General features: G+C 37.1%; 1 protein-coding gene across 1 annotated transcript in view; it reads right to left on the reverse strand.

Annotated features, from left to right (window-relative positions):
• The window catches only part of LOC131958983 (leucine zipper putative tumor suppressor 2 homolog), a 46,688-nt gene extending 22,584 nt beyond the window's left edge, over positions 1-24,104 (reverse strand). Inside the window, exons 1-2 of the mRNA XM_059324058.1 lie at positions 23,931-24,104; positions 166-283 (exon numbers count right to left, since the gene is read on the reverse strand). The gene's annotated coding sequence lies outside the window, so the exon portion shown is untranslated. The remainder of the gene's footprint in view (positions 1-165; positions 284-23,930) is intronic.
• Positions 24,105-24,826: the final 722 nt, after the last annotated feature.

Here is a 24,826-nt window from a genome sequence, read left to right on the forward strand (position 1 = left end):
CGGAGAATTAACATAAATTAAAGCAGCAACTTTTCCTGCAGAGAGTGTTTGCATAAATCAAATTTTAAGATCAGAGAAAAAGATTGAAAGTTTTGTTTTTACTGCTGCAAAGTTCTCCTTTGGTCAAATTTAAACCACATTTCATCCAAAAAAAGCTGCACTTACCTGTCAATGAGACCCTGTGTTTAGCTTCTGGAGGCCTTAGAAAAGCATGAGGTGCAGGTCGGTCGAGCATCCCAGGAGCTCACGCCGGTGAGCAGATCTTCATTCTCTCTTCGTCCGTCTGAGAGCAGAGAAAGCAAGAATGAATGCTGTTGAATCAGCAGAAGAGAAGCAGTGAGACTAATACACTGTGGAGAGTTGGAAAAACCTGAAATGTGACAAGTGTGTTTATAGAAGTCAGCGGGAAAAAGGAAAATCTGAGTCATGACGGCAAAAAAAAGGCTTTACATGGTCGAGACTGAGGGGATTTTCCATGTCAACAAGAGTGAAGACGGCGCTCAGAACTAGCCCCCTGTTCACCAAACAACCAGTCCCCTGAGTAAAGTAAAATATTACTGCTTTAGTACAGTTTTCTATGATTACATGAGGTTTAAACGTAGGAAAAATACAGCTCCCAAGTGGAAAAGTACCTGCTTTACTGTATTAAAAGAAGAAAAATGTGGATTGAATTCTGCTTTTTCATCCAAAAAGACAGAAGAAGGCAAGAAGCACACTGCCACCATCTGGAAAGAAGTACAGAGTCCATCTGCAGTTCATTAAACTGGTGTATTAACGGTAAAGTAATATCTGAGTTTGGAGGAGAAGAGCATGAGAAAAGACGATGAGAAGTGCCAGAGGTGAGCAGAGCAGACAGCCATTATTTCAGACCGGCTTCTCACAGACTTCTGATTACATTTGGCACGATCATGTTTTCAGCAAGTGATCTTGTGTCAGGTACAACGAGCTAATGACAATAATAGAGGAAGAAGTAATAGCGACATGTGGTATACACATCAAATCTAATGTAAGTGAATCAAGCCACTGCTCTCAATTTTCCAACTCCAGCTCTGCAGGTTTCAGGCTCCAGTTTTCAGGCCGTTTTTCAAGGTGTAATCAGTCCTTCCTAATGTTAAAAAATCATTGTATTTCATAGCAAGTGTTGGATTAAATGACCTGTATTATGAAGTTGTTACAGCTGTGCAACTTTTACAGTATCAATCTCTTGCCGTATTGTATTACAGTTTGCAACAAATGTCTATAAGCTGACAAAAGTTTGGACACAAAACCAACAACTCAAGCAACCAGCAGACCAGTGTGTTTAAATGGTTATTCAGGATTAAAAATAACAGAGATGAGACAGTATGAGAATGGAAATACTGTACATGCAGCAATCTAGGAAAAATGTTTTAGGGAAGGAGGCAGTGATGGAAAAAGTATTCAGATCCTTTACTTCAGTAAAAGTACTAATACCACACTGTTAAATTATAAAAGTCCTGTATTCAAAACGTCAAATCAGCATCAAAATGCACTTAAATGAACAAAAGTAAAAGAACTCGCAATGAAAAATGACCCCACTCAGATTGTTTATTTTTTCTAAATATATTATTGTATTATTTTATTATTGATGCATTAAAGTAAGCAGCATTTTACTGTTGACATAGCTGATTTTATTGAATGAATTATTAATATTATTATTTTACTATGACTGCTGCCACAATGCTGGAATAGCACTAAAGCTGCACAATAAAATAAAAAAAAGGTTAAAAATAAAAACCTGTAAAAAGGCACTTACAGTCAAAAGGCACAGTCAAATTACAGTATATATGTCTGTAAGCTATTTCTCTGAAATACAGATAATATACAGTAAATATCTGTATTTAATATATATATATATATATATATATATATATAAAATATAATAATAACTAAAGGTTTTATATTATGTGATTTTTTTTTCTTTTTACATTTAAACTTTTACTGTAAGAAAACAGAAAGTTGCCTTAATTTTACATTCAGCAAAATGGTGTGCATTTATATTTTTATTAATTCATTGCATTATATTTCATAGAATTCACTGTAATTTAACATTCAACACCATTAAGCAATAATTAAAACAATTTTATGATGCATTTATGTAAGCAGCGTTTACATTTTGTAAAGATGGAGCTCATTTTAATATTTTGTTATGAGGTTCAAGTTTAAAAAAATGTCTAATCACTTAAAATTAATCATGTTTTTGTGTTAAATTTCAACCTGAAAAGTAACTAAAGCTGTCGGCTAAATGTAGTGGAATAAAATATTTACCTCTAAATTGCATTGAGAAGAAGTATAAAGGTACATTTAATGGAAATACTCAAGTAAAGTACACTTACCTCAAAACTGTACTTAGTTACATTCCACCATTGAAAGGAGTTTACCACATGATCCCCAGTAAAATGAAAATGGGACATTTTTAACTTTTTTGGTTTGTTTTAAACAAAATATAAACTGTAATCTTTAGAGTGTTTCCAGTCTTAATGCTGAGTTTATCAGTTGCTGCTTTAAATTACTTTAACACAAAAGTTTAGACCATTTCCTGAATACGTTTTTGTTATTTTCTGGTGCGGATCTGGGATTTTTATTTATGTTTTCTAAGAAGAAAATCAAGCCAAGAGAAAGATTTGTGCCACATTTTAATGAACTAGTTCATGTTCTGAGTTAAAAAGAAAATCTGGTATTTAGATGTTTATCTATGAGAAGCAGATCCAAGTTTTCTCTGCAGTTTCTTTCAGTTAAAAAGAGGCTGATGCATGCACTCTCTGAATGCTTTCCAGTATTCTGTGTGAGAACTAGTCCTTTTTACTGTCATTTTTGAGTTATAATAATAATATAATAATTGAGGGTGATAGCATGACACAGTGGTGGGAGCTGAAACAGAGAGTGAGAGCAGCTAACTGGTTAATGTGCATCCTGTTTTGTCAGCAGGATCAGGGATGTTTGCTGAAATGAACGCTACCAAACTGCCTGCAGGGTAACAGCCACTGTACAGGCTTTACTCAAAGCTAAACAAGCCTGCAGCTCTCCCATCTGTGTCCAACACGCTGTATTAATATGTTACAGACAGATGGAAGTGCTGAGGAGGCTGTGGCTTCCCACATGTAATGTAGCTCGATCCAGATGGCTTAAAGACAGCTCCTTTAATGTTGCACTGCGACTGTTTGTACTCCGAGTCCTCTAAAGCTGTTTGTTTAAAACACAGACAATCAAACCGCAGATCAGAAACAGGTGTTTACCTAAGAGGGCCGCTCCCCTCACCTGCTGTCCACCACTGGAGAGATAACATACCAGACAGCAGGGGGAGACAGACGTAAAGAGAGAAGAGCATGTGCTCTGAATGTGAAGAGGAGCAGATTAACATTTCATTACATTATTCATCTGCTGAACGGGCACCTTCAAACACTCAACCTCACCGCGACCTGCTAACCCACCCACACATCAATCACCAATCAATGGAGTGGAGGAGCAAAGGGGAGACATAATTTGTTCTTCTCCATCAGTGTAAAGACATATATTTGTATGAGTTAACCCCTTTCAAAAGGTTTCTTGAAAGCATTTCATGTCTCCATCAAAGCAGATAGTGTGCATGCAAACACTAGCAGACTCAAAAATGCTGTGATGATACTTCAATCAATCACCATTTTCTAAGGTTTTATGACATTTTTCTCCATAAATTACATTTGAATAAGAGACTACCGATATCGACTACAGAAAAAGACCAAATTATCTCTCAAGCAGCCAAGTGGAGAGATTATTTGTTCTTCTCCATCAGTGTAAAGACATTATATTTAGAAGAAATTTGTACAAGTTAATCCCTTTCAAAAAGTTTCTTGAAAGCATTTCATGTCTCCATCAAAGCAGATAGTGTTCATGCAAACACTTGTAGACTCTTGTTTGAAAACGCTGTGACGATACTTCAATCAATCTCCATTTTCTAAGGTTGCATGTCCACATTAAGAGCTTCTTTGCAACAGGTATGGGCTAGATAAAAGTGTAATTTATTACTAATCTTATAAGGCATATATGCATTGGTTATTTGGAAAAGAACATTGGTGCCACACAGCCTATGTCATTCTAAAATTAGAAAAAAAGGTATTTGTCTAAATATAAGATGATATTTTTCTCCAGAAATTACATTTGAAAAAGAGTCTCCTGATATCGTCTGCAGAAACAGACCAAATTATCTCTCAAGCAGCCAAGAATAACTGGTTTCACAGATGATAAGGAGCTCAAAAGGTACAAAAAACTGTCCAAAAAATAATCATTTTGGTCGCTTACACAGACTGTGTTTGACTGATAAACAACACAAAAATGGGATTTATGCTAAACTTCATTGGAAGTACATTACATCACTTACATAACTACTTTATCCTTCTCTTTCTGTCTCTCACCATCTTTCTTTTCTTCACCTTTTCACACTGAGATTTCACACAATAAAGCCGATCAGAGGCAAACAAAGTCAACGTTTTGGATCTTTGCTGTCCTCAAATGTATCTGCGTATCTATGTTACATTTGGACGTCTCTCCGAGTGTCCTGGGAAAAAATTCAGAGCACAAAGACAGCGAATATCTTCCCAAACCTGACGGTGGTGATGGACAGATGACAGATGAGAGAACACAGAGCAGATTTAAGTTTAATCTCCCAGCAGGACAGTCGACAATCTCTCAGCTCGCCAAAAACAAAACAGAAAAAAGATTCATAGCTGTCACAGCAGGTCGCCTGCTCAGTGTCTCACAGAGAAATGTTAAAAAAAATAAAGCAAATATCTCAACAATACTTTCAAAACTGCCATAATTAAAAGGCAGGATGACTTTAATTACTGAGTGTAATCAAGAATACATGACATAATTCAGGGATTTGTTCAGTGGCGACCAGATTTTCACAATACAAACAATTTAAAAAATGCCAAACTATTTGCCAGTGATAGGTTAAAAAATGTCTCTGTTTTCATATCAAGTTTAGCTGATCTGCACTTCTTCTAAATGGGATTTTCTTCTTATTTTCTTTAAATTTGAAGTTGATTTTTTGGTCATTGCAAACACAAAACTGACATCATCTTATGAAACTGATATGAAAACTTGTTCAGCTGCATATTCACACTTTCAGCAGGAATTTTGCAACATAAACATTCATCTAAAGTCGTATTTGTGTCCAACCGATGAATGTAAAGTCCAATATTTACTCTCCTCGCAGCTCTGTTTTGCAACACAGTGCAGAACTTTATGGTACAAATACACCTGGGCCCTGTACGACAAAGAGAGTTCAACGTGCCCTCGCTATCTTTTCATTATCTGGTTTCATGAAAACTAACAACCGCCAATCACGCTAAATGGTCACACGATGTCGGTTATCAACTCTGTAATCAAGCCGAGGTTTCCCCAATCCACCCATGCTCACATTAAACCACACACTTGGAGCTAACAGACTAACTGAATTTCCCCTCTGGGATGAATAAAGTAATTTTGATTGATTTTGATCTCCAGGTGCAACGTTCGTCTTATGTGCAATTATTTTTAGTTACTACGACACTTTATGTTCATATTCTTTAATTCATCTGTTTATAAGATAAGATAAGATTTGACTTTATCCAGCACTGGGGAAATTTAGTTGTCAGAGCAGCTCAAGGTGCAGGCACGATATAGAAAACAGAATAAAGGATATAAAAAATAAGACATATACATGCATTCTATACATTATGTACATATATTTCTGCTATTTGGCATTTATTATTAATATATATCTTTGTGTTTGTTTGTTTTCCTGAAAGAACTTTGCATTTTTACAGATATTGCACATTGGAGAAAAATATATTTTAGCATGTTAAATAGGTTAAATAAGTTGTTGCATGTACAGTCATAGAAAAAACTATTAGACCAACCTTTTGTTTTCTTCAATTTCTTCTTCATTTTAATGCCTGGTATATCTAAAAGTACATTTGTTTGGACAAATATAATGATAACAACAAAGATAGTTCATAAGAGTTTAAGAGCTGATATCTAGACATTTTCCATGGTTTTCTTGATAATGATTTTGGTTATTATCGAGAAAACCATGGAAAATGTCTAGATATCAGCTCTTAAACTCTTATGAGCTATTTTTCTTGTTAACATTATTTTTGTACAAACAAATGTACTTTTATTTGTACCAGCATTAAAATGAACAAGAAATTAAAGAAAACAATGTTCTAATAATTTTTTCCATGACTGTAGAAAACATATAGAAAACAGAATAAAGAATATGAAAAATAAGACATATACATACATTCTATACACATTCTATACATATATTTCTGCTATTTGGCATTTATTATTAATATATATTTTTTGTGTTTGTTTGTTTACCCGAGAGTACTTTGCATTTTTACAGATATTTCACATTGGAGAATATTATATTTTAATATGGAGAAATATATTTTAGCATGTTAAATAGGTTAAATAAGTTGTTACATGTAGTAGTATGACCATCTGTTGTTGTGTTATTCTTATTTGACTGTATTTATTGTATTGTTGGAGCAACCTAGAACATGAATTACCTTCAGGATTAATAAAGTTCTTATCTTACCCTATCTTAAACCATAGAGGCATATTTAACAAATGAGCAAACTTCAATTTTAGACAAATACAAAGAAGTTAAACACATCAGAAAAGCAATGCAGAGGCAGCTGCAGAGACTGCATGAGTAAGTTAAGTCTTATAATATCACTTTACCCTGTGAGAAAATCTGACGAGAATTACAATTGTGTATTCCAATCTTCCCTCGAATGTTGATGCCATATTCCAGGGGAATTGATAGGTCAGTAGGCAGAGCATTTGGACACATTCATCCATTATCTGGAACATGATGCAGCATAATTTACCACAGAGATGTGCAGCTAGTGATCTTCTCAGCTCAGGGTGAAACCTGAAGTTACCTCTCTAACTCCAGTAAAAGGCCTCCAAACCTCATAAAACACAACAAGCATGCAGTGAGTTTAGCTGCACTGTGCAGCGGTCGGGAGGTTATAGCAGAAAAGAAGGAGGAGCAGGAAATACATTTAGATACCTATTGGGAAGGGCAGGGTAATAGAGAGGAAGAAATGAAGATAAATGAGAGTCAGTGTTTATACACACACACACACACACACACACACACACACACACACGGCCAGTGGACTATTAAGGAACAGGGTGGCGTCCCACTTCTTCCCTCTCCAAACACTGCCACCCCACAGCACTTAGGTTTATTATCCTAATGTTCAGCAGCGTGCCAAAGGTTTCAAACAACTTATCAAACCCCATAAGAGCCGAAGGAACCAACACACCCTGAACAAAGGCCGCTCAGAAAACAGGAAAAGTGAGGCAGCGTGAAGGGAAGCCATACAAACAGACGTGTTGACAATACTGTACTCTGGGTTTCCGAGAGAACGCTAAAAAAGCACATTAGGAGCAACTGAAAACATTAATTTTCATGCCTGCTTGTGGTCATAATAACAGCAGAACTGTAGTCAGAAACTAACGCGTAGAGAAGAGTGGACGTTTACTTTAAAAAGGAGGAAAGGGCCAGAGGTTGGGCAGTGAATCGACTGGGAAAACTGGCATGTCTGCCTTGTTTGGACAGCAAAAGATGGCCCACATGGAAAGCATCGCATTCCATCTTAAACAGCAGAAAATCTCTCGCATTTTCTCAGGCATCCTCGTTTAGGAGCAGCCAGGCCAAACCTCAAACATCCTCCCACATCGTAGAAACCTACAGCGAGAAAACTCTGAGGAGGAGACACAGCAGGACGGACCAGGAGAGCAGCTGTCAGTGAAGAGGTGGTGCTTTTCTGGGACAAATGTTAAATAAGACGTCTACCACTGAATAAAGGCTGAGCATGAACTGAACCACAACACTGAAAATGGTTTAATGTGGCCTAAGCATTGTTATTTTTGTGCAAATTAGCTTTTTTTAACTAGATTGTTGGCGAATAAATAAGTGGCTATTTAGACCAGGCCAGTCACAATAACTGCTTTTGATGGAGGATGTACTATGTACTGCCCCAGTAATAATTTAGATTAATTATATTGTCATTTAGATAGTTAATTGCCACTCATATGATAATATAACAATAATAATAATTTAAGTACACCTTTTCAAAGAGAAATTAACTTTTAATTCTGGAGATATTTGATTCAGACACATGCTTAAATGCTTAAAATGGCTCAATGATAGTATGTTGATAAATATTACAGCATATGACCACAAGTGACAGAAAAACACCATATTATGGGATGTCCAAAAATTGGACAAAGGAAAAAATGTCATGCTATAGTATGTCCATTTTTGTCAAAAATGGTCAAATTTTAAAATGCCTAAAAATGACTTTATTATAGTCTGTTGATACATTAATTATGATTAATGGTATTATTGTCATTTTAAGACCAGTTTAAGCCACTCATATTATAACATAATAATAATTTAAGTACACCTTTTTTCGAGGAGAAATTAACTTTTTATTCTGGAGATATTTGATTCAGACACTCATATTTGCAGCCAAAACAATCAAATAAAACAAGAATTTAGGCTCTGTTCACAAACCTGCACAATAAATATCAAACATTTGGAACAGGGGTATAGAGAGTCAGTCTATCCTTAACAGACAATATAAAGCAAAAGTAAAACGCCTGATATTCCTGTGTAAACAAACAGGCATGTAAACACATCTGAAAAATACCGTATATTATGATATTCATAAGAATAAATATAGATATGACAATCATTTTTGCAGTCCTTGATAAGTTGCATTGTGAGAGGCCTAATCAAAGTTGCGGATGTTAACAATGAATATATATTGGAGGTGTGAATCCCCAGAGGGCCCACGATACAATTTTATCCAGATACTTGAGTAGCGATACAATATTATTGTGATTTTAAGCATGGTGAGTATTGATACAATATATTGTGATTTCACTGTTTAGATACATTTTGTGTCCACAAAATGAAATCCAATCAAGAATTGTTTTGTCAAATCAGAGAAAATTCTCAGTGTATTCATCTCACTTCAGTCTTTTTATTTCTCTACAATGAGAGTCAAACCCACAGACTGACCAACAAAGTATTCAGTCAAACTGAACTGAACTGATATCAAACATGTATGGACGACAACAACTGCAGCATTTTATCAAACTTTCACAAGCAACAAGCTTAACTGCTCTCAATGTTTTTTGACATGAAACATAACATATATTAAGAAGTGAGCCCGCTACGGCAAAAATACTGACGGCCGTCGGAACGCTAAATAATGATACTTGGCGGCCATGAATAGAAATAATATTGCCACGCAAAATATCGCGATACTATGCTGTACCGATTTTTTTCTCCCACCTCTAACATAGATGACAATAAGGCAAAACCCACATAGAATGCAAGGCTACTTTTAGATGATGCACGACTGCATAAAAAGTCGATAAAACAACTAGAGTGGGCCTGTAAAGATTCTGTCGTTGAGCTGAAGTAACAATCATTTAGTAGATTGAAGTTAATTGCTGGTATAAGTGGATGTAATCTGTATCAAACTGATAACTGTGTAAACAAATGACCAGAGGAAATGTTTCCAAATGAGACTCCCCCTGGTTGTGTAAGCTAAATATGATCTACAGATTATCTTTTTGTCATTTGTTTGTTTGTGATTGTTGGATTTAGGGAGTAGAAGGAAGCCTTGTAATAACTCGGCACATAATGAGAACAGAAAAAGCCAGCAGCAGGCAGATCTGACTGGATGGATGAGCTCTGCATTGTTTGGATGTTCAACATCTCTCGCCCTCTCTGAATGCAGCTCTCCACGCTAATATCCTCAGTCCCACTTCCCCTCCGCCTGCATAAGCCCTTATGCAACGCTGTGACGCAGCTACTGCCCAACCGTGCATCCCACCACCCACGTAGCTTCTGATCGGCACCCTCGTTCTTCCCTGCCACCTCTTCACCTCTCAGTCAGTCAGCCTGCCTCCCACCACACGGCCAGCCTCTCCGCTAACAGAAGCCTCCACTTCAGGACTGTGTGTCTCTTACATGTTTTTTATGCATAATAGTGGCCATGATTAATCCAGAGTGTGTTTGTGTGCCGTCCATCTCGTGGCCTCGCAGTAGGAGATTATAACCAGGTCAGAAATCACACAGAGAGTGAGGAGAAATGTATTTAAAAATACCCAAACAACCAGCCTCAGGGAGGGGTCGTCCCACTTACACACTGCACCTCTAACTGCAAGGAAACTGAGCCGACACTGAGAGGATCCGTACAGTTAAAGCAATGTTTTAACATTGGTTTGTTTGTTTTCAATGTTTCAAGACATCCTGATATCCCAGCTCTAAACTACACAAACATCAAAGCATACAGGATGCAATATTAGCCTGGGTCAGGAGTGTCAAATTAAAATGAAAAAGCCATGTTTGATCTTAAATAAAAGGAGTTATATGAGTGAAGGGGGAGATGATTGTAAAAGTGGTGACTTGAAAAGGGAATTTTGTCCATTTATTCTCCTGTAATGACAGGTCTGTATTTGTATTTTTGATCTAAGAAGACAGACAGTGTTGTCACCACAAAGCCCAGGCAAAAAACAAGAGTAGTCCTTTATTTACCAGGTTGTAAACAAGCAAACACTCAAGCCAGAATATGCAAAGCACTTTATTTCAAGGTTAAATTTCATTGCACTGGAAAACTGTGTGAGCTTGACTACAGCAAAGTAGAGATGGAAGACTCATTTCCACTGGCTCTGTGGTTTGTTCACTTTATTTCTAAGCTGTTTGTTCCGTTATTAACGGCAATATGTTCTTCAGTTCAGCACTATGTTCAGTTATGTTGCTGGTAAAAGCTGCCACATTCACTTCAATACCGAAGTAGCCTATAAAAACCCTGTTTATAAGCCAACACTTGAGTAGCTGCCTATTAGCAACAAAGTTATCACATTTTGCACATTAAGCCTTGGCCAGGTAGTAACAGACTGCACTTACAGGTCTTGGAAATATATTGCCTAAAAATAAAATCTTACATTTTTTTTACCCCACAGAGAAATTATGATTTAAATTGTTTGTTTGTCTTTCGTAGTTTGAGTTTGAGAAAAACAAAGTAGTCAAATTATTTTTGTTTTTAACAACCATAAAAATGATTTTTTTATTAAAGCAAAAGAAAAGTGAATTTTCATCACTGGCATCACAAGCCTACCTTCTATCAAACTACTTAAAACAAAAAAACAACAACAAAGAATAAGAATAAACAAGACTTCTGTAAACAAATTTGTATGTTACAACCCTGACTCCAAGAAAGTTTGGATGCTGGGTAAAACATAACTAAAAACAGCATGCATCAAATTCATAACTGAAAAAAATTATTATGTTTTAACATTAAATATATTGTCTTTGTACAGTTTTCAACCAGCATACACGTCAAAAAAGGATTAAAAAGTTCTGTTTTTATTCACGATTTAGACAATCTGGGTTGTACTTGTAATGTCTTCAGTCTTACATTGTTCTGAACCATAAATATGAATAAACTCGATAAATAATCCAGCTCTAACTGCACTCTACATCCCTCAGTCAGTGACAAAGGAAATGTAGTAAGGTTAGTTTCTTTTATTTGGTGTTAGAGATCAGTTCATGTACTGAAGTGTGATAAGACATCCAGACATTTGGGTATTTACTTTCTTGTGTTTTTTCTTCCAAATTGATTTGGCTGAACTGGAGGTTTGTTTTAAGCCTGTATGATTGTCTTTTTCAACCCATCTTCTAAAAATATGTGGCCAAAGTTATAAAAAGCCAAAGCAGATGGACAGAGTACAAGGATGTGTTTTGTTTTCTGCTTTGTTTGGGAACATTTTTAATATGAAACAGAGCTCTCTGGTCTCAAACTGCTGACCTGTTTGTCTGTTTTCTGACGCTGAGTTTTCTCGTGTTCCTGACCACAGTCTATGAGAAAGACTGCTGGCTGAACCACAGTCAGAAGGTGTAAGATGGATTACAGCGGGACGATGTCACACAGTTGAGGAGGGAGTGAGTGGTGGTGGTGAGAGAGGGAAGCAGCATGGGAAAGAAAAAAGAAAAAAGGCAAGAAGTAGGAGTCAGAAAGGCTCCGGGCCTGTACATCAGCACATATGGGGCCTCCCTGCAGCAGCTGTGAATGTCATGATCACACTAACTACCTCCGCCAATCACAGCTGCTCCTGGGAACAGGCTGCGTTGTGTTTCATGCTCCTTTTAACTCACGTAATCACCCACAAGTGGCGACAGATGATGCAGCACAGAGCATGTACATGTTGTGTAAAGTATTCTCCTCACACTACTTACTTTTGGGATGAAGGCCAAACACAACAACACCGTGCCCCCGTCCTCTGACTAATCCTGACGTCTGAGCCCGTGTAATCCGTCCAGTTACACTCAACTTCTCTCTCCATCAGTCACACAAATATTTGATCATTCTGAAGGCTGCTGAGCCAAATGTCACAGAGATGTTTTGAGCCAATGTGAATTAAAACTATATGTTCTTCTGTCAGTTAATTTGATATAAGTGCAGAGGTGGAAGATGTATTCAGATCTCTTACTGAAGTAAAGGTACGAAATTTCCCCACTACAAATAAAAGTCCTGCATTCAAAAACTTACTCAAAAGGTATCAGCATCAAAATGTAGTGAAAGCATCAAAAGTAGAAGTACCTCATTATTCAGATTGTTTATACATTCCAAAATATACAGTCATGGAGAAAATTATTAGACCACCCCTTTTCTTCAATTTACTATTCATTTGAATGCCTGATAAGCCTTGATAATGTGTTTGGTTATCATCAAGAAAACCATGGAAAATGTCTAGATATCAGCTCTTAAATTAAACTCTTATGAGCTATATATGCTGTTATCATTATATATGTCCAAACAAATGTACCTTTAGTTGTACCAGGCATTATTGAACAAAATAATACAATATTTTTTTCCATGACTGTACTATTGGATTATTATTTTTGATGCATTAATGTAACAGCATTTAATTTGTTGTCATGGTCGGGCTAATCTTGACTACTAAATACCCTGCTTAAATTATTTTTAAAAATGTGTAATAATTTTAAACTGATCATGTTTTTCCTGTTAAATCTTTACATAAAAAGTAACTGAATGTAGTGGTGTAGAAGTTTAAAGCTGAAACACAAAATTAAAATACAAGCACCTTAAAATTGTACTTAAATACAGTACTTGAGTAAATGTACTTTTACTCCAAAACCTTGTTAGTTAAATCTTGTCGGATTGGTCTTTCTTCTCGTCCCTTTTCACTCAAAATAAAATAAATTTGCTATACTTTTAGCGGTGTCTGTGAGTAATAGAGGTGGGGTGGAAAATATCGATGCAGCATAGTATCGCGAAATTTTGCATGGCAATATTATATCAATTCACTGTCATGAATATACTGGAGATACTGGTATCATATGAAACTAGAAGATCTAAGGAATCTATAGGCACCATGTGTCAGGATATCGTGTTGGGTAGTTGTCGAAATAATGCTGCAAAGTTCGGCTATTTTTATATTTCATTCAAAAAAATCCAGAGCAATGAAGCTTGTTGTTTTTGAAAGTTTGATAAAATGCTGCAGTTGTTGTAGTTCATACATGTTTGATATCAGTTCAGTTTGACTAAATACTTTGTTGGTCAGTCTGTGAGTTTGACTCTCATTGAAGAAAAATGAAAAGACTGAAGTGAGATGAAAACACTGAGGATTTTGTGGCTACGGTTAAATCGCAATATATTGTATTGCCATTCTCACCATATCACAAAATGCTTAAAATAGCAACAATACCATATCGTGACTCAAGTAGCGGGATAAAATCCTATTGTGGGGCCTCTGCTGATTCACATCTCTAGTGACAAAATAACATTGACTTTTCACCACTCAACAAGGAAAGTACTTTGTGATTGGTGCACTGTGGGACATGTAGTTTCAAACAATTAGCAGGAACAGTAAAAACAGATTTCTTCTTCTCACCCTTTCTTTTAGGTTGGAAACTTGCTTGTAAAATATATTTCTGATTTGCACATTTCTATTTTAAGGAGCACCTGCATGTTAAATGCTAACACTGTAGACCTGTCTTAGTTCCTACCAGAACGGATACAGTAAGAGTAATAAAGACTTCAGAGTCCAGTTTCAAGTTATCCTGAATAAGAAATGTTTCTGTCCCTCCAAGGACACCCTTTCCCCTCAGTCACTAAGTGATGTCAGTGTCGGTGACTTTGGTTTCTTATCTGGGCTGTTTACTAAACAACTGTAAATCCAATCAGCACTGCAGCCGTTCTCTGGGACCTATTCACAAAGTGCCTGAAGGGGAAATGATGCAGCAGCATTGGTAGGAAAAGATGACTGTGGATGCAGACTGTAGTAGTGGAGCAGGGAGGAGGATTATTTTATTATTTCACAGTCATCAGTATTCAGGGGATGAACACTGGACTGTTTGCAGAATAAAAACTGCACTTGGTTGCATCATTTCCACTTTGCGTCATGTTCAGATATAAAACCACCCTGAATGTTTCTAAGTACAGGGAGTAATCTGCAGATTTTATGAGCCGAGACAAGGCAAGTGGATGAGACTGCACTCCAAATTATTATAATATGAAGTTTAATCAAGCTGAAAAGAAACCAAAGAGTTATCTGTAGCAGAGCTGAAATTATTAGACGGCATAAAATGATTCTGCCGTTTTGATAATCATGACTTTTTAAAGTAAAAATACCCAGAAAATTCTGTGGTTCTAGCTTGAGGATTTCATGGGGTTTTTTGGTCATATATAATATAAAACTGAATAATTGTGGGTTTTGGACTGGTGGTTAATAATGATGTGAATTTGTTGACATTTTACAGACAAAATAGAAAGTTAATATGCCTCCTTTTCATTGCAGACATTTTGACTTTTTGCATTTGGAAAATTACAGATATTAATAATAATCCTAGCAATGACCACCCTGAAACTGACAAAGCCAAATAGGGTCATTCATTTTATATTTTATGCATACTTTTCCAACTGTGATGTGTGAAAATGGCCTATTAGCACATAAGCTAAACTGTGCTGAACTCACCATAGAAAGAATTAGGAAATGAACAGACATGAACATGAAGTCATGTTGATCCAGAATTCATTTTGGATCAGTAAAAAGTCAACTGGTTTTAATGAAGTTAAAAGTTTTAAAATATGGGTGGTTGTTTTGGTTCCTTGGTCCATTTGCATTGAAATGGGGCCATTAGTCAAAGCTCCGGGAATGGAGGTGACAAAATATGGCAATTTGGGAGGTAAAAGATGTCGACAGATTAATGGCTGCGGTGCTCTGTACCTGAAAATTGGGGCACAGCAAAACTCCCCTGAGGTCTGTCCAGAGAGAATTAAGTGTGTGTGTGTGTGTGTGTGTGTGTGTGTGTGTGTGTGTGTGTGTGTGTGTGTGTGTGTGTGTGTGTCATACATCTGTTGCTTAATCCTCTAAATACTTTCTATCTGCTGTATTCTTCATATCACAGACGTCACCTGCTCAGGTCAGCACAGACGCTCATTAGAAGGAAAGGGAAGAGGTTGACCTGTTCCCAGGCTCAGAGATCAGGGCTCTGAAACCTCTCTGTGCCTTCAGACAGCTGTGCAGTCCAGCTGTGCACAAAACTCTGGATAAAGATCCCAAACCAGTCCAGGAAAGGAGATAGTCACAAGCCCTTCATGTGTAAGATCTCTCATGGAACTAAAACCGTTAAACTGATATTTAAATCACGGCTCGTTATCAGTTCATCATTTGATCCATCGTTCCATCAACCCCGCTAAGCAGAGTCCGCTAGGTCTAACTAGCAACCTAGTAGACATTACCTGGTAGAGGTGTGAATCCCCAGAGGTCCCACGACACGATTTTATCCCGTTACTTGAGTCACGACATGATATCATTGTGATTTTAAGCATTTTGCGATATGGTGAGTATTAGTAAAAAATATATTCTGATTTAACTGTTTAACTGCATTTTGTGTCAACAAAAATTTTAATTCAATCAAGAATTGTTTTGTCAAATAAGAGAAAATTCTCAGTGTATTCATCTCACTTCAGTCTTTTTATTTCTCCACAATGAGTATTCAGTCTAACTGATCTGAACTATGAAGAAGGAACTACAAGACCGACTTGATGGCACATGTACAAGACTCCTCATGTGTGTCAAAAACATTTCCTGGGAAACTCATCCAACCAAAGAGCAGATCTATGGTGAACTGCCGCCTATAACAACAACTGTAGCATGTCGAAGAGCGATCTTTGCTGGTCACTGCTATCGTGCCAAGGATCAAGTAATATCCGACATCCTGCTATGGCGGCTCCCCCAATCGTCCAGAGGTACCAGGCCTCATACATATCCTGACTCAATCTCCAGGGACACAGGACTTACATTCCAGGAACTGGGAGCAGCAATGGCCGACAGGACCCGATGGAAAGACATGGCATCTAGGATCTCGACGACAGTCGAAGGATGATGATGAACTGAACTGATATCAAACATGTATGGACGACAACAACTGCAGCATGTTATCAAACTTTCAAAAACTTTAAACTTCGCTGCTCTGAAGTTTTTTCAATGAAACATAAAAATAGCCTTACTTTGCAGCATTACTTTGATAACTTCCCGACACGATATCCTGACCACATGGTGCCTTAGATTCCTTAGATCTTCTAGTTTCATATGATACCAGTGATATTATATCCAGAATATTCCAAAAAAGGAGCCCGCTATGGCCTGCGAAAAATGGAACGGAAAACGGAAAATGAATCGATATAATATTGCCATGTAAAATATTGTATACTATTCTGTATTGATTTCAATAATTAATATAATTTCATCCTTATTCCAAATGAATGGTTGTGCCAAGTTTGAAAACACTCCCTCAAGCTATTCCTCAGATATCATGTCCAAAAAGATGGGACAAAGTGAGGTCCCAGTGTCCCTGACCTTTGACCTATGACCTCCAAAGTCTAATCAGTTCACCCTTGAGTCTAAGTGGACAAGTGGACCAAATTTGATGAAATTCCCTCAAGGCTTTCCTGAGATCTCAAGATCTCAAGAAAGGGACGTATGAATTATCATGACAATTACAATATCGACTCACCTTATGATCTATGGGCATGACCAGGATAATTTTGTGTTTAAATGCAGGTTTGTTTCCATAATAATGTCAGCAACACTTTATTCAACATGATGTTTGGCAAACAGCAGGTTTTACAGACTATTGTAAGACCTGGGCGCCTCAGCCTAATGAACAGGAAAAAAAGTTTATTGCTCTTTAAGAGGGTGTACTTGCTTTATAATCCAATTATATTAGCATTATATCAGTGGCATGAATTGGTCTTAAAAATATATTAACATCGTTCATCCTCTGGTAAAAATAGTATAGATAGAGAGGCCTATGCGTACAGACAACCTATAAAAAGAACCAGGACGATGTGATGAAAACATCAAGAAAAAAAAGATCAGATAAAGCAAACCGTTATAATAAAAGGTTATGATCTGAAGATTTGCAGGTAAATCAAATGTTTAAAAAGGTTTTCCATCAACTATTTCTGTTGAAAAGGGAAAGAACAAGAATTGCCTGCAGCAGACTGGGGTCAAAGACTGACAGCTTAATCAGAGCCGATCTGAATCACCTTGTCGCAGTAAATCTGATATTCTGCACGAGTTCAGAGACAAACAGATGGAACTAGATGAAAATCTATTTGCTCTGGAGGGAAGAGGAAGGAGGAGCTGATGGTTCAGGCTGACTGCACTCGCTTTGTTTAGTCAACATGCTGCATGTGTTGTAGATTCAGCATATTGTCTGAGTGTTGGGACACTTCAGCAGATCTTCAACAACAAGTCTGTGTTTTATAACCCCAAACAGATACAAACCAGTCTTTATTTATCAGACTAAACTCTAAAGATAGTTAAGACATCATTCCAGGAGCTACTTGAGAAATGGAAGTTATCTAATGATGTATTCATTCTTTCTTCATTTACAGACTAAACAGACATAATAAGCTTTAAGCCAATGTTGCGTCACGGCTCATTGTTTGAAAAGCCACGCAGAGTCACAGTGTTATTATCTGGGACTGTTTTAAACTCTGTGGTGTGGGAAACTGTGCAACATCACCAATTACAGCGAGCAAACCAGCGACAGGAGAGTGAATTCAACACAATGGGACGCTACATAAACAAAGAAACCCACAAAATACTAAATCAGCACTTCATCCGACGTGACGGTCCCTCAGGAAAACCAAAAAACACACAACACAGTCTTCATGTTGCCTGACAGCAAAACACCTCCCACCGCGTTCCCATTGTTGTCTTGTCTTCTTAAGTTTCTGTCCCTCTGTTTGTTCTTCAAGGAGACAGTTTGAGAAGCAGTAAAAGACAAAGAATGGAGGGACTTGACCTCCGGCTGTAACGGCTCAAGGGTAAAGATTCATAGCAGCAGCAGGACAGACGGGTATCACTTACAGAAAACACATTATCTATAATGAAAGAGGGGCTTTTAGACTAATAAATGCTCCCACCCTCAGCCCTGTTTACTTAATTTCACAAAGTCAAACTGATAGCCAACGAGGTGTGTTCTCACAAATAGATCATTAAAAATTAAACTGATGACTTCATGACAGTGTGGCTTTAATCCTCAAAACCAGAGGAGCATGCACACGTTTGCCACCCTGCAAAAGAAGCAGCCCTTACTCTCTACAACAGGGAACGGTGCAGGAAAACAGTCACACAGCTCAAAAAACAGAGCAGACAACAGGTTATAATGCTAATGACGGGACATAAAGGGGAACACATCAGAAAAGGAACTAAGCAAGAAACAGGTGGGAAAACATATAGTACAGATTGATCTACATAAACCAAAAAAATTGCATTTCTTACAATTTGGGTCTTTTTCTTTGATTGTTTTATTGTAACAGTCAGACTGCATTGTACTTAAAGAAACTGATTTAGCAGCTCTGCAACATCCCAAAACATTGAGGTCCAAATGGGGAGAAAGACAAGCGTTCAGATGATCAGACAGACTGTAAACAAGAGATAAAGTTTGTCGAAACCATTTGAAATGTCCAATAATAATTTCTCTCCTAGCACAGGTAAACGATTAGTCACAGATAAAGCATGTCGTTGGTCTGTAATCTAAGATGCATGTTGTCAATGGCCGGTTTGGGTCATATTTTCTATTTACCGTTTTTTTGTCATCCAATTAAGTTAAGTTAACCAGGGTGCGTGGTTAAAACCTGCCGCCTGATCGCTTGGCTGCTTACGATTCCACCTAACTTCTTTCAAGTAATGTACCATTAAAGTCTCAGCAAATTTTAAAGAAAATGCAAATTAAGGATGTTGCTATCAGCTGGTTTAGAGCGAATAAACAAAGCTGCATAGGGCTACTTTCTTTGTAAGATGGTTCTGGGGAACATTAATTCATTCATAATCCTTAACCTCTTATCCAAACTCGGGTCCTGGAGCTGATCCCAGCTGACACTGGGCAAGAGGCGGGGTTCACCCTGGAAAGGTCGCCAGACTATCACAGGGCTGACACAACCACGCTTTCATTCACTCCTACGGGCGATTTAGAGTCAATTAAACCTAAGCTGCATATATTTGGACTGTGGGAGGAGGCCGGAGGACCTGGAGATTCTGGAGAACAGCTTCTTCTTAAAGTAAAACAGTTTATTAATTTTGGTGTTTCCATCGAGCTTTCTTCAAAATGTGCATAGAGATTTGTTGGTGGAAACACTGATATTGATGGACCGCACACCAAACTACAAAAAGTTGTAACAAACCAGAATTACACTTTAAAGCAAAAAGAAATAGATAGATTTTAAAAATCTGGTTCAAATTTGGTATAATACCCAAATTTGTGAAGTCATGGTTTTATATACAAAGAGCTTTATAGTAATTTAAATGCCAATCTTTTCACTGTAGTTCTTAAATACTGTATGTATTACAACTTCTGTTACTTGAAAAACATACAATGCCAAATATCTTAAGTTGGCGTTGAATGCTTGGTCAAAACCTTATATTGTTGAGACGTCTTTCTTTGGGCTGAGCTATTGTATTGCATTTTTTAAAAGGTTTCAAATACACTACTGGGTGTAATAAAAATAATAAAATGTCTACTTCTCAAAAAAAAAAAACCTGACATGAACAGGGATCCAAAAGATGCAGATGCATGCTTATAAATAAATGAATTCTGGATTCAGATGAAATAAAATCTTAAACATGCAGAGTCATAATATTCCAGTCATGCAGAGATGAGAGCTCAGAGGGATTCTAACACCCTGATCTGCTGACCAAGCACTTCCTCTGAAGATGTTTGAGGAAAGCTTGACATGCACTTATTAAATAACTTGAGACATTATCAATGCAAATAAACTGTGTCCTCCCACCGCCAAAGATCACAGTCCGCCCTCGTCCTCCCCAAGCCTGCTGAGGTAAGCACATGACCTCTGTGTGCGTTTAGGCTGAAAAACATTTAAATACAACATCCTGTGGAGCTGGGAGAGTTGCTCTGTTGTTCAGTTTATTTGTTCTCCTTTGTCGTGTCATCATCTCGTTCCAAGTATTTGCCCTTTGTTTACAAATGAGGCAGCTGCACACTCAGACGAGTTGCTTTTTTTAGCCTCATTACTTAAATGAGCACTTTTTTTCACACACTGCAGAGCTGCTGTGCACACATGCATCATAAATCCCTCTTAAAAAAGAAATCCAATTTACCAACAGGCAAACGTTTGTGTGCAAAACACTGAGTTATATTCTTGTTTCTGCCAGTAAAACACAAAAACTGCCAGGCTCTGGTCCCACAGTGCACCTGGCATTGCTGTAATACCGTGAAAAGTGGCTCTGTGTGGAGCCAGAAGTGGCTGCAGACGGCATCAGGGAGGGAATGCTATTCATTTTAAGAATTCACATATGTTATTGCTGTGCCCCGAGGCAGGTCAGCCAACACTTGAACCACTCTCTCTTACAGACGAGCTGGGAAATAGACCAGGGATTGTTTAAAATCTGCTACTGTCCCCACACACAATAAGTAGTCATTTTTATGAGTTGAAGTTCTGGTTCCTGCCTGCTAACAAAGCGTTAATATAAAGCTTATTTTGGTGTTTGACATTTTCAGCTCCTACAGAGTCAGCACCGCCATTCATTGTCAATGGAGCAGACCTAGATTTTAAGTCCCAAATGATGCTTTGCGAAACTTTAAGGATTTTTTTCCTGGTTTCCAGCTTTAAGAAATAGTAGAAGAAGCTGAACAACCCTGAACAAACTGTCCTACACCAGAAAAGTGCAGTTATGCAAGGTAACTATTTACTTAAGCACTTAAGTACAACCTTGAGATTCTTGTACTTCACTACACTTTGGAAGTCGATATTGTATTTGTTACATTTTTTTGTATTTGTTGTTTAGTTATTTCACACTAGTTACTTCGCAAATTTAGATTATTTATGCAAAAAAAATAATACATTTATGATAGATTTAGTGCCCAAAAGTGTATAAACAAACATAAAAAATTAGCTCCACCTGTACGAGTTGCAACATTAGTGATGCTAACTAGGGCTGCAAAGAGGTGGAAGATTCACAGTAAATTTCCAGAAACTTTCCATGGGAAGTTAAGTTTGGGGAATTTTGGAAATATTCAAAATTTTAAAAAACATGACATTTCAACAGATTTATATGAAAGTAGAACCCCAAGTATATTTAAGTTCCCTGTTAAGGACCGACCTTCAATTTTGTAAATTCCCTCTTTATTCACATTAATTCCGATAAATTCCCATTAATTCCCATGGAATGTTTTCTGGAATTCACAGAATTTTGCAACCCCAATGCTAACACATTAATGCTGACTAACTGTAAATCCAGTAGCCTAAATCGAGCCAGAATGATTTATGTGTTCAGCCAATTTTATCTATGACAGACAGAGAGAGCAAAGAAAATGACCGGAAGCCCTGGAAGTTACCATCACAGTAGGGTCTTATTGAGAAGTTTCCTATGGGATTTTTTAATTGGATTTTGGTGCACTGCAGGTAATCAGCTCTGTGGCAAACACACGTTTCTGATGCTGACAGGTTTCATTCAGCAGGATCTTCACAGATGAACACCACTTTTATGATGTTTGATGCCTTAATGCAGGAAGAAGTACAAAGCTAAAGTTATGCTATAGAGAACTACACCACAGCTACATGACTTCATGTCACTGCGGTTAGCTTCGATAGACACCATACGGTCGCAGTAGCCAAATAAATTGTTTACTATCCAAATTTACAATCTACAAGAGTTTGCACGAGCTCTGAAAAACACGATTAAAGGCTGTGAGACTGACTAGTAGGAGAGTTCCTGTCCGTGTCCGGTGTGATGACGTTTTATGTTCCCAACAAACCTTTCAAAATTGGAGTGGAGGTATTTACTAACATATTTTATGTCGCAAGCATCTCGTCAGCTTGTGTCAAGCACAGACCCTATTTCGGACACTTAACCACCAACACGTTCAGAATCGACACTGAGTTTGAAAGGAGAGACCCCAGGATAATATTACTACTACATACATGCAAAGTCATCATTTAAATAAATAAATAAATACATCTATATATATATATTACAATTCAAACTGGATGCCAACCTTGTTTTGTCTCCTGTCATTGACTCCCATGCATACTTTCGTGTCCATTCATTGTGACACTAAGAGAGAATCCATACTGCTCTTAGCTATTTATTTTTTATTTATTCTTAATTTACATGGTCAGCAATTAAGCAAGTTGTCTGGTTAAGAAAGCAGCTTTCTGAGTACCTCTGCATGGTCATATTGGTGCAAAATCAACTGGGAAAACTTAAATTTCTGCTCAAACGTTCACTTTATCAGCTGCTATGTCTCTAATCTGTGGATTTTTCCCCTTAAAATTGTTCCGTCTGAAAAATCCCATATCGGTCGGGTTCTAGACTTGATATATTAGTCCAGTAGTTCCCAAAGTTTTCTACTGGGCCCCCCTTTTCTATTTAAAAAATACTTTCAAAATGTTTGTAAAAATAACAGAAAAACACTGTCAAATAGCATTAGAAATAGGGTCTAAAATAAAAAATGCATATCACCGTATTAGACACTTTTAATTACCTTAAATCAAAGAATAACACAAAACATTTACTTTTTTTCTGTCATAAACTGGAAGAAACACACAGTTTTGCTGTAAAAATATAACATTTTCATGCAAAATTTATGGAGAAATACCATGATGTGCGAATGAATGACAGGATTATTCAGTCTAAATTACAGTTTTTTCTGATATTTACATTTAAATTTAGAATAGAAAACCCACTCACTGTATTTTTTACGGTGAAGTTCTGGCAACCACAGCTGCCATTTTTTCCCCATAAATTAAGCAGAATATTTTTTACAGTTTGGGAATCACTGTATTAGTAAAAAATGGGCCATTTTGCATAAAGAGCACTATTACTTTTGGTACTTTTGGTACAATTTGTGTGAGTGTTTCTCCTAACGTTGATAACATAAAAAAAAAAACTGGTTGATTTATGATGTGTAATGGAGCTGAAGTCTGAGCAGGAAATTAGTGTGTATTTACTGTAGGAGGCACTTTGTTATGACTAAACGCAGCCAACCTGTCATGTCTGATGCACACAGTGATAAAAAGGGAACGCAAGAATTCAGGGGTGGAGATTTTACATCCCAAAATAATAAGTTGGGGATACCTAACTAAAAAAAACTACACCTACTTTTTTCCATGATTTGCAAAAAGTGTGTTTTTATCTAACAGCAACAGCAGCACAGAGTCATTAATTTAACCTTCACACACCTGTGCAGCTGCGTTCAGGTGAAAAGCAGACACGTAGTTTCACAGCTACATTATATACTCCACTGTTTTCATTAGTATAATTAGATTAAGTTATTAAAAATGTGTTAAACTTACCTCGGACGGACGGTGAAGTAGACAGCTGCTCTACAAACTCTGATCAGAAAATCTGGATGCACCGTCTTCTCCGTCCTTTTTAAACCGTCTTATCCACAAACTGGTGACTTTACTAAGCTGTCTGTTGACAAAACTACATGTTAAATGTCTTTCTTTCTCTCTCTGGCTTCTCTTCCTGCTGCTGAAAGCGCGTTTGTTGTTGTGAGGAGAGCTGAACAGGCGCTGCTCGTGTTTAGAGAGTGGAGGCTAATGAAGCTAACAAGAAAAATAAATGCCACATCCGGTTATGGCTTTCAAAATAAGATAGCCTACTTCCAACTTTATACAGGTGCATCTCAAAAATTAGAATATCATATAAAAGTTTATTTATGTCAGTAATTCAATTCAAAAAGTGAAAATAACACATTATACAGATCCAATACACACAGAATGAACCTTTCATGTCTTGATTTATTTAATTTCTTCTAATTATAATGATTATGGCTTACATTTAATGAAGACCTGAAATTCAGTGTCTCAAACAATTTGAATATTACAAAAGACCAATTTTAAAAGTATGTTTAGTATGGAAATAATAATAATAATAATAATAATAATAATAATAATAATACATTTTATTTATCGCCGCCTTTCACGTCACTCAAGGTCACGTTACAAACAGAGCAAAAAAACACGAGATTAAAACACAATCAGCTACATAAAAACAAACAACTACATAAAAACAAAAAACAGAGCAATTAGGATGGCAGGGTCAAACTGAAAAAGCTAATCTAAACAAGTGAGTCTTGAGCGGATGGTTTGAAGGTGGAGAGAGAGGTAATGTTGCGGATGGTTTGTGGGAGAGAGTTCCAGAGATGGGGGGCTGCACGGCTAAAAGCTGGAAATGGACTTTTCCA

The sequence above is a fragment of the Centropristis striata genome, chromosome 21, assembly GCF_030273125.1.
Source record: "Centropristis striata isolate RG_2023a ecotype Rhode Island chromosome 21, C.striata_1.0, whole genome shotgun sequence".
NCBI lineage: Eukaryota > Metazoa > Chordata > Actinopteri > Perciformes > Serranidae > Centropristis > Centropristis striata.